Genomic DNA, 11206 nt, shown 5'->3' on the forward strand with positions numbered 1-11206 from the left:
TTTCAATTATACAAATGAAGCTATAGAATGGGCAAAATGAATCTGTGGTAGAAAAATATCAGGACAGTTGTTGGGTGGGGGTGGGGAGGGAACAATGGGGAGGGGGCATGAGGGAACTTTCTGGAGCCATCACCAAGTTCCGTATCTTGATAGGTGTAGGCATTTGTCAGCACTCGTACATGGTACACTTGAGATTCATGCATCATCACGTGTAAAACTCAAAAGAAGTAACTGCAAAGGATATTGAATTCTTGTTAATGCTATGATGCTGAAGTGTTGGCCAAATGGGTACTAATGTCTGCACCTTACTTTAAAATACATCCAAAACTACGAGGGGCGGATGGATGGATAGAGGGATGGAGAGCTGGACAGACGAGGGATAAAGCACAAGTTGCAAAATGTCCATGGTAGAATCTAGGTGGTGGGTCTATGGTGCTCGCTGTAGAAATCTTTCACCTGTTCCGTAGGTTTACAATTTTCATGATCGAACATGGATATAAAGAGAACCCAATCATCACGGCATCATCCTAGTTCCTTAGGACCCTCTCAGCCCTCTCCAAGCCCTCTCCAAGCCCAGGGTCTTGCTTCATTCAACTTGGTGGCTTCTGACTGAGCAGAGAGGCAAGGCACCCCTCTTAGCACTCGTCGCGCGGCTCCCCTCTCTCCCCTACCCCCCCCCCCCCCCCCCGCTCTGTCACCTGAGTTCACTTCCCCGGGCAGACCCAGTGACCTGCTGACCACTCCAGATGTCGTGGGCCCGCCGGGCACAGGGAAATGCTGCATCTCACAGACTCCTCACCACTTCCCTGTTCTAAGGACCAAGGAATCTGCTTCCTTGGTAACTGTTTGGCCGGCAGGCAAGCAGCCCCTCTCTGCTGTATTCCAAGCCCAGAATCTCTCTGTCTCTCCCATTCCCAGGCACAGAAATCAGTAAGGGCTATAGTTCCTCTGCACCTCTTACTTCGCTCTTTTATTGCTTTTCTTTCCGCCCGGGCTTGAAGATGTTCCCCAGTAGGGACTTATTTATCCAGCTGCCTCTGGGCGAGTCCAGTTTAAGGGTCTCCCCACCCCCACCTTCATCCCCACAACCAGAGAGCTAAGCCTTTCTTTTCACGCTTGTGACGACTACCATACTTCTTTCAGAAGGTTCCACGCTGTTCAGTCTCTGATTTAAGATTCTCACCCCAAAAAGTTCTCCTTTGTGTCTAACTTAAATCTTGCATGCTGCTTTTCTGTAGAAGCCAGCGAATCCTGGGGCCTGGGTCTGTGGCTCTCGGCATGTGGGTGTTCTCATGTCGGGTGTGCAGGGTGTGTTTGTATAATTGGTGGGGCAGCAAAAACAGGGGCACTGGGGTTAAACCAACCTTTCTTCCCCACTGGCCCTTTATCCTGAGCTCCACCCAAGCACCTGGTATGGCTGACCCACTCGAGGTGAAAGAGCGAGGCCCCATCCCCCCCGCTCCATCACCAGTCTCGCTGGGCTGAGGACTTCCCAGGGGCAGCCTGGCAAGGTCTGCCCCAGCTGGTTAAGCGGCCCACCCAAGTTTACACAATGCCTTCTTTTCAACGTTGCACTCAGTGTCCAACGCTTCCTGAGCATAAGTCAAAACACGTCGTTTTTCAGCCTGGCAGGGTACAGAAGTGAGGACACAGGCTAGAAGGCAGGAACCTGGAGGTCTGGTGCAAGCCTGGGTATTTCCCAGCTGTGAGTAACGCATCCTCAGTTTCCACATACGTAAGACGGGGACAAGTAGCCCGTCCACATCACAGGACACGGCCAGCAATTAGATAACGCATGTGCACGCTCCCTATAAACCGTAAGTATTCAGGGGCTCCTGGGTGGCTCAGGCGGTTAGGCGTCCGACTTCGGCTCAGGTCATGGTCTCACGGTTCGTGGGTTCGAGCCCCACGTCGGGCTCTGGGCTGGACAGCTCGGAGCCTGGAGCCCGCTTCGGATTCTGTGTCTCCCTCTGTCTGCCCCTCCGCTGCTTGCACTCTGTCTCTTGCATTGTCTCAAAAATAAACAAACATTAAAAAAAAAAAATGTAACCGTAAGTATTCTGCAAATGCAAGGAGTCATTAAAGCATTATTTCTTCTCAACCTGCATTAGTGGCACAACTACATATGTCACCTGCCTGCCATTCCCAGGGAGACTATCAAGGACAGCCTACAATTTACCAACCCACAGGGTGCTTTCCTGACCCTAAAGACTCCTAACTCTTCCCCGTGTCTTCTCAAGCAGGAGGGCTGAGCCCTCACCCCAGGAGGGCTCACCTTCACTGGGGACCTCCATCATGAAGATTCTGCTGTTAGAGATGTGGAGGGCTGGACGTCCCAGCTGACCCCAAACTGGGATCCCGAGTCTGGGTGTGTCTGATGAGCCCATGAATCAGAAGCCCTCCAGACCTCTCTTTGCAAGAGAGAAAGAATCTCTGTGGTCAAGTCTTTGGGACAGAGAAGGAGAAGCCAGGAGATGGGCCTCCATTGGCCCTTTGCAAGCCGAGCCCTGGGAATCGGTCCAGCCCTTACAGTGCTGGGTGCAGGTCTACAAGCAGAAGCTGGAGGGGACTGCGTCCTCATCACACTCAGGCCCGTGTGTGTGGTGAAAGCTAAACTCCAATACAGTGGAGAGAACCCTACTACTGCGGATTCCAGAACAGAGGAGTTTTTCTCCAACAGCCCTAAACAGTCTCAAGGTGAACACTCCAGACTGATGGAGCCCTCAGCCTCGTGAGGTCATTGGTGGGCTCAGGTCCTTTCCATGTGCTGCTGTCCCATTTGCCAGGCCACTGTCATCATGCACAGTGGAGGCTGGGTCGCCAGCATGTCATGGGAGGCATGCCCAACACTTTGAGGCCAAACCCAGAAGCGCCCCCCCCCCCCCCATTCTCCACTCCACTGCTGAGGGCTCATCATGTGGCCACACCTCACCACAAGGAGAGCTGGGAAATGGAGTCCAGCTTGCCTCCATGTGTCCCGCTGTAATACTGTCCCCAATGGTAGACAGCGATAGTACCCCGGACCACAGCACCACCAGGGCTGGGCCAACACAACGTGACACAGATTGGAGAAAAGCCACCACCCGCACTTCTGTGTGACACGTGACAAGGATGTCAGTTACATTGTGCACTGAGACCGTGGGCCCTGAAGGGGTGGAGCTCTAGGACACAGCCCGGAATTCTCAAGGAGGGCCCCTCTCTCCGTGACTGGTGGACAATAGACAGCAAGAATGCGTTTGGAGCAAAAAACCCCAGAGACACCCAGAGCCTCCCAAGGCTGACCATGGGAACCTGCAGCTGAGGAAGGGACCCAGGCTCTGAGTCAGAGGCAGGGGACGCAAGCCAGCAAATTGTGGGAGGATCACAATACCATGAGCTCACCACCTGATAGGGTGTGGCTGTACCTAAAGCCCACTCTAGAACCCTTGGGCCCTCCCAGAGCATGGCTAAAACCACAAGAAAGAAATGATTCTTCTAACTGCCCTGGGACAGGACCCAGGATGAGGGCATTCAGTCAAAGGTAAGCACTTGCATTGGTATGCCGAGCACATTTTGGTCCAAAAAGGACACAATAGAAGCAGAACACCCAGATCCTATACTGCAGGAAGGTAGCTTTTTGTAAACCATTAGAGCCAAATCCCAAACAGCCCGTGGTCAGGTATCTAGCTTCAGTTATCACCGGAGAGTAGTATAGGAGCATAGATGCAATCAGAGCAAGCAGGGCCGGCTTCATGGAGGAGGTGTGGCTTGAGCTGAAGGACTGGGACAACTGAGAAGGGAAGGGAGAACATGTCAAGCCGAACGGGGAGGCGGCACGAAAGAAAGGACAGTGTTGGGGGGGTGGGTACTCGGGAGCTTCCCTGTGTGTTTCACGCGTTACCTTGTCTTACCTGCCCAGTGTCGCTCTGACGTGGGTGCTATCATGATCCGCATTTTGCAGAGGAGGGAACTGAGAGCTCAGAAAAGTTCAGGAACTTGCCCGTAGGCACACAGCTTGTTCCCGGGGAGCGTGAGCCGATCCCATGTGGCTCTGGTTGACGGGTCTGCTCTCAGCCTCCTTGCCAGGGCCAGCAGCGGCGTCAGAACCTCCCAGGCAAACTTGCCGCGGCCCTTGGCAAACAGCCCTAACGGTCACACCACAGGCTGATGAGCCCCTGCTGCTTCTGAGCTCCCCGCTCAGTGGAGAAGCCTGGGTTCTGCCCACAAGCCTGGCGCCCTGCCTGCCCCCTGAAGATGTCTTCAGTGGGAATCACAGCCAACAAATGTACCAGCAGGACGAGACAAGCTAAATGCTCAAGAGGCTCCCAGGGAACAATGCCGCTCTGTGAGTAGCCGGGGCTGGAGCGCGTCCGTGGAGCACTGACAGGAACTAGCCCCAGCCGACCGAGGCGTCCCCAGGACTCCTCAGGACCTATTCACGCTGGAGCCTGCTCTCTGCACTCTGGGGGTTAGGAAATGCCCTTCTGGAACCTTTGGACCCCAGAGCCACTCAGCCAGCTTCTGTCATACCCACCCCTGCCTGCTGAGACCCAGAAAAGCGGCCCAAGCTGAAGTCCCAGAGCGCCATCCCCTAATTCCCTCATACTGGGACCACGTTCTTAGGAAATTCTGTGCACAGCAGGCTCAGGCCAGTCAGGCTGAGCAGCCTAAGGGACCCTGAGTATGTCCCCGGCTGCAGCGCAGGCTCGGTCCCAGTCCCAGTCCCCACCCCGAGTGGACAAGCCCCTTCTCCAGGGCTGAGAACCTAATCCCTGACCATGCTCTCACCCCCGCCTTAGCCCTTTATGAATAGCGTGGGGCAGGGGGTTTGCTGGAAGGAGGGAGAGGGAAGAATCATGGTGCTAAGCGCCCTGACCTTGGAAGGTTAAAAAACAAAACGAAACGAAACGAAACGGAAAAACAAACTGCAATAGGAGGCTTATTTGGGAGAGGGGCGCTGACAGAGTCCTAGACTTGTCCCCCAAATAGCCCCTGGGAAAGGACTCAGGGTAGACACGACCTCCCTTGAACGGAGGGTAGCTGCACCTGTAAGGCTCTGTTCTTGCAAAGGCTCGTGTGAGTCTAGTGCGAGTCTGACACTAAAGAGTCCAGTTTATTCCTCAGGCAGGAGGGTTCAGGACCTGCAGGGTCAGTGGGCTCACCCCAACCCACCGGATGGCCAGCTGCATCAGGAGCAGGTGAAGGACCACAGGCAGAGGGTCATCGGGGAGGATGGGGGCGAGGAAGGGTGTATACGTGCCCTGAGTCCCACTCCCTCTTGGAAGAGCATCCCTGCTGTTGTTCAGCACCCACACCACAGATGTTCACACTCCCAGTCACGCCCTCTCTCCTGGGCACGTCCCAGAGGCAAAAGGGGACAGTGGGGGCCAGGGCTCCAAAGCCCAGGTGCAGGTGATACAGTGATGGTCTTGCTTTACCACAGCAGCTCGGGAGAAGAGCCTTTCCAGAATCCCTTCTGCCAACTGGCTGCTCCCGGGAGGCTGTGAGGTCAAGACCTGTGGGAAGAGCTCACCACTCCTGGTCCCCTGGGCCAAGGGAGCAGGGGCACTCGTGCAGGGGGAAGAAGGGTGTCTGCCGGGGTGAGGTTGAAGCAGTCGGGCATCGGAGAGCCAATGGAGAGAAACAGTCGTGGGGGAGGGGGGCGTGTGTGCGTGCCCGAGGGAAAGGACCTTACCTTATGAAAACACTTCATTTTTGCCATGTGTCCCCTTTCACAGATGAACAAACCGAGCCTCGGAGAGGTTAACGCTTTGCCCAAGGTCGCACGACTAGCAGACCCAGAGTCAGGGTTTCACCATGAAGACTGTGTTCTTCCCAGTATATCTTGATGCCTCCCAAGGGCAGGCGATACGGTCCCTGACAAAGAGCTGTCAGGGAGACGACACCTCGGGGACCTAGGACACCCCCACTCCTGCCAGCAGTGGGACTCAGAGAGCACAGCCATGGCCCTGGGAGAAGAGAGGCCTGTGTGATGGGGATGGTGGGTGAGGAAGTTGGAAGCACTGGATCGGATATTGGGGGGCAGGTACCTTCCATTCTTGCTCTTTCCTGGAGGACGAGAACTGGGAAGGGGACATGGGAAGGCTCATTTCCTTATGACTCTCCCAAGGTCACAAAAATGACACCTTCTGCCCCAATTCTCTTGCAGCCCAGGCTAGGCCCTGGAACCCACGCTTCCCAATTCCGTGTTTCTCCAGCTACCACACTGTTCCCCAAATTGTGGGTCTCGACCCTCCATACCTCACCCTTAGAGGCAGCCCCTGTACTCAGGTTAACGTGTGCCTGGCTTAAGGCCCCAGAGCAGATTTACGGCCAGGAGGCCATCAGTCAACATTAATAGCCTGGAACTCACCCCCTCTCCACCTTCAGCCTCATTCTCACCATGTCCAGGGCGGTGTGAACTGCCTTGAACACCCTCACCCAGCCGGCCAATTTCTGGTTCTGAGCAGAATCTTTTCCTCTGTCTGGGCGCCGCAGGACTGGCCCACCCAGGAACCACATCCCCTGGGCTCTCAAGCCCCAACACGCAGGCCTGCTTTCCCCAAAACCCCTCCCTTCATTTCTGCTTCTCCCAAACCCCTCCCTTAACAAAGCCAACTGGAACTCAGTGAACAGGACAGTGCCCCTCACGTGCCCACCTTGAAAGAGCATCATGTCTCTGGGTAACAACTGAGTGACACCCAGTTGAATGGGGACCGGGAGGGGGTCCCCACGTAATCTCCTCTTCCCTTTGTGGAGGGAAAGCTTGGTGTGCGCTGGAGTCCTGGGGCAAGCACTGACCTCAGCCCTGCCACTGCATCCCTGGGTGACCTTGGGCAGGTCCCTCCCATCTCTAGGGCCTCGAGCTTCTCATCTGTGACACAGGGAGGTGACTCAGATGAACCCTAAGGCTCCTTCCTCTTCTCCCTGTTCAATAGGTCTGTGACACTCCCTTTCCTCTGACCTCAGATGCCTGGGGGTCTTGGCCAGCTCCAATCTGACTCTCTCCTGAGAGCCTTTACCCTCCACACTTCAGACCCTGTTCCTCGGTTCCTTCCAACGTACTGTCCTCCAGCCGTCATTGTGTGTACTCTGAGAAGCTCTCGACCTGCTCCTTTCAGAGTCTTGACCTCCAGGGACTGGCTCTGAGAGGTCTTGTGTCCCCAGAAGCTGGCACCGTACTGGGCACATGGCGGGAGCTCCGGTTCCCTGAACTGGAAGGCCAGACACAGGTTGGCTTCCCCCTACTCACCCTGCCTCCCATATCCTGACTGGTCTAAGATGCCCACGGTTGGGGCACTGAGCCCCTGGCTTCCCTGGGGGAAAAGGTGAGAATTGACCTTGGTATCCCCACAGACCCGATCGCTCCCATGCCCTCGTGAAACTGGCAGCCGCAGGGCCAAGTCAGACCTTGCCACCTCAGGGCAAGGTGGTGAGACTTTTCTGTCCCCAGCCTTGAGGTGTTTGCTTAAGTCACTGCCCAAAACATGATCCTGCCCACACCTTTGGCACAGGCCCCGCACAGAGCACACGTGCAAGCAGCCAGCAGGTGTAGGTAAGGTGACAGGCCCAAGGATGGACAGAGGTGGCAGAATTAGCCTCCTTCTTGGGGGGTTAGCCTCAGTTCGCTCATCTGAAAACTAGCTGTGCCCTAACGGGACCGGCTCAAAGGTCACGTGTGTCAGCAGGATAATCTGTGACTACTTCGGCCTTGTCGGCATAACTCAGTAAATCCCCAAAACTTATTCGGTGTAAGTGTGTGTGTGTGTGTGTGTGTGTGTGTGTGTGTGTTCATACTTCCTCGTGAAAGTGGCCACCCTGGGGTTTAGAGCTCAGGTCTCTGGGCACAAGCCATAGCAGGCCCTCTGTGCTCCCGCACCTCCCACACCAGGGGAAGTCTTCTCTGACCTCCTTTCTTCCCCATCAAGGGCTGAGACGGATGCCTCCACTCTGTTCTCCCGTAGCACTCCATGTTCTAGAAGACAGTGTTCTCTTCATCCCCTGTCTTCCCCACCAGAGTGAGAGCTTTTCAGGGAAGAGATTGTGTCGTATTTATCTCAGTATCCCCAGAACAGGATCCAGGCACTCGATAAGGGGTGTTAAGTGAATGAATGAATGAATGAATGAACACAGCTTTCAGTCCTGGAGGTGGGGTAAAGTAGCTTTGCTAACAAAGGACAATCTATGCTGCTCCACTGAGAGGTACGGTGATGCTCACCTGTTTTCACTGTGAAAACAGTGATTGAACAAACCTCAAGACTGAGCTGCTTTGGAAGCAAAACAGTAGTGTTTTTTGCTTTTCTCTCTTTGTTTCCGAGTCTGTCTTTTTTTCTCTGTATTTCTTCTTTTTAATGTTCATTGATTTTTGAGAGAGAGAGACAGAGTGCAAGCTGGGAAGGGACAGAGAGAGAGGGAGACACAGAGTCCGAAGCAGGCTCCATGCTCCGAGCTGTCAGCCCAGAGCCCTACACGGGGCTCGAACTCACGAACCGCGCGATCATGACCTGAGCTGAAGTCGGAAGCTTAACCGGCTGAGCCACCCAGGCACCCCCATTTTCTCTGTGTTCCTACTGCTATCATCTGTCTGTCTCTCCATGTCTTTGTGTTCTTCCCGCCAGCCCTAACTCTGTCTCGTGGTTTAACTCTACCCAAGATCCCCCTAACATGCCCTTTTGAGCCGTCAGAACTTCTACCTTGCCTGTCCTCTGCTCATCCAACCTCTGGTCTGGCTTCCTCCTTCCCAGGTCTCCCACCTATGACCAGGGCCCAGATTCTGAGGCCTCCATCCATCTGCCTTGGTGACTTCACAGAAACCTCTGGGCTCATCTAATCCCTTCTCCCCTAATTATACAAGATCTACCTATCTCGAATTTTGCCAAAATGGCAGAAGGGTTGGAGAGGAGAGCTAACAAGGTCTCAGGCCCAGAATCTGTTCTGGAGGCCCCAGCCGTCTTCATCGAGGTTACTTTTGGAGATATACCTAACAGGGAGACTGAAAGTGTCTAAAAGGCAGGATCTCATATAGGGCCTCATTCCTACCTTTTCAGGTTCAAACGTGAAAGTGATATAGTGGACAAAACATAAGATTGGAAACTATAATATCCAGGTTTGATTCCGTCTCTTCCGTCCAGATCTTTCTGACCTAGTGGCGAGTTATTTCACTTGAGTCAACCTCAGATTCTGCATCTGAAAAATGAGAGCAACATGCCTACATTACATGATTGTTATGAGAATTAAACCAGATCACCTGTGTCGAAGCCACATGTTACTACGGAAAGTCAATCACACTCAAGGGAGACTGACTCACATTAACAAAACTCACACTAGACCAATTGGCAGAGCCGAATGTCCATAGGTCATTTAAGAGACAAATGTACCTGCAGGCAGCCCCAGATGTTCCAGTCAGTTGGGCAATGCATTCTCTGTTCTGAAGGAACCAAATTCCGACCAGAAGTTTCCTCGTCAGGCATTGTACCCCAGGAAGGGGACTTAGTTGTTTGATCTTGATGGCCACTGTCACCCTGGCTATAGGGAGAACCAGATGACTCATCTGCTTTCTAGGAATTGCCTGCCCAAAATTCAGAATAGGTCAATGCCACTGGGCAATGCTGGAGATGCCTAGACAAATCCCTGCCCTCTGGCTCTGCTTTGTTTAAAGACTCCATCACACAGGCCTTCACTTATTCCATAAATCTAGCCTAAGCTCCTTCTAAGTGCAGGAGCTAGGCGAGGTGGTAGGGATACCAAAGCGAACAAAACTGGCACTGCCCCACCCTTCTTATGGAGAACCAAGCCTTTGGAGAAACACTGACAATGGAAGGCATAACTACCATCAGTCGTGATCAGCGTCTGGTTACCATGGTGAAGCGAAGGGAGTCATGGGAACCTAGCAGCTAAGCCAATGCAGGAGCCTGGGGAAGTGCTCCTGGAGGAAGTGGCCATGCACACATCCTTCCTTCAGCAGGTGGCAGGGCATGCCCCTTACCCTGTGTCAGGGTGGCTTGCCGTTCTAGCCCTCTTTCATCATGTTCAGGCCCCTGGCTACACCCTGACAACTCGCAGTGACCTCTGGCATTTCTCTCGTCCCCACAGGCAATGCATCTGTAAACTCTCCCCTGGGTTGGGCTTACAGACAATTCCTTCTTTCATTCGTTCAACACATATTTATTGAGCCCCTACTAGGTGCCGAAACCAGCTCATTTTGCCTTCCCGCTGGGACCTTCACCCTGGCTTCCAGGGAGGCCTTGCCGAAGCACCCCGTACTGGTTTCGGCCCACCTCAGAGCATCCATTTTCTCCTGGAGAGATGGGAGGACGATTCAGAACCAGAGCAGCGTTGCTCCAGATGTCCCAAAGAAGGAGCTCTTGGCATCAGGTGGGGACTCTCCTTCCCGGGAGATATGTCGAGAAAGTTCCCCCGACCCTCCTACCCACCCTCTTTGAGGTTGTCCCGCAGCGCTCGGTGGACATGGGATGGGCAGACGGCTCTAATCCAGAAGGCAGGTAGCAGCCTGAGCAGAGCCGTGACTAGGCAGACATTAATTCCTGGAAGTGACAGAGGCCTATGATTTAGAGACTTGCCAGCCTTCCTGTCACCTTACATATAGTTGCCATAAGTCCTGTTTCTTGAGCTCCTTTACCTGATCCCAAGCCCCGATGTTCCCCCTGTACCCACCTGGGAAGTTAGGAGGGCGAGGAATATTTCCCCTGTGGCACTGGTGGGTAGACCAAGGCGCGGAGCTTACGAGTGGCTTAAGGGCCGGGACAGAACTGGAACCGGGTCTCCACTGCAGCTCCAAACCTCCCAAGGGCCCTCAGGGCTTCCTCAGGGCTCATCCCCTTACTCAGGGGCGCTCAGAGGTCTACCGTCTCTCCAACGCACGCCCAGCTCTCCAACCTTCAAAGCAAGCAGCCCCGGGACCCCACCCCTCGGGTGGCCTCAATGGGTTCCATTGTCCAAGAGGCTCTTTGGCTTGACCCCAGCCCTACAAGCAGCAGGACAGCAGGCTCGGAGAGGGGTCTGCCTTGTCCCCTCCTCAGGCTCTGCTGGCTGCCTTGGGGGAGCCTGTGGGCCAGGGGCCCCGCTGAATGTGACCTATTGTCTTCGGGGTGGATTTAGGAAGTGCCAAGCTCCCATCAAGCAGCTCTGCTCCTCAGGTAAAACAAAAAAAGGGCTGTTCATTTGGGAACTTTTTCCCCTTATCTCCTTTTCCTATCTCCTCAGGCTT

The sequence above is a fragment of the Puma concolor genome, chromosome E4 (genome assembly GCF_028749965.1).
Source record: "Puma concolor isolate L17-30 chromosome E4, mPumCon1.1.hap2, whole genome shotgun sequence".
Taxonomy (NCBI): Eukaryota; Metazoa; Chordata; class Mammalia; order Carnivora; family Felidae; genus Puma; species Puma concolor.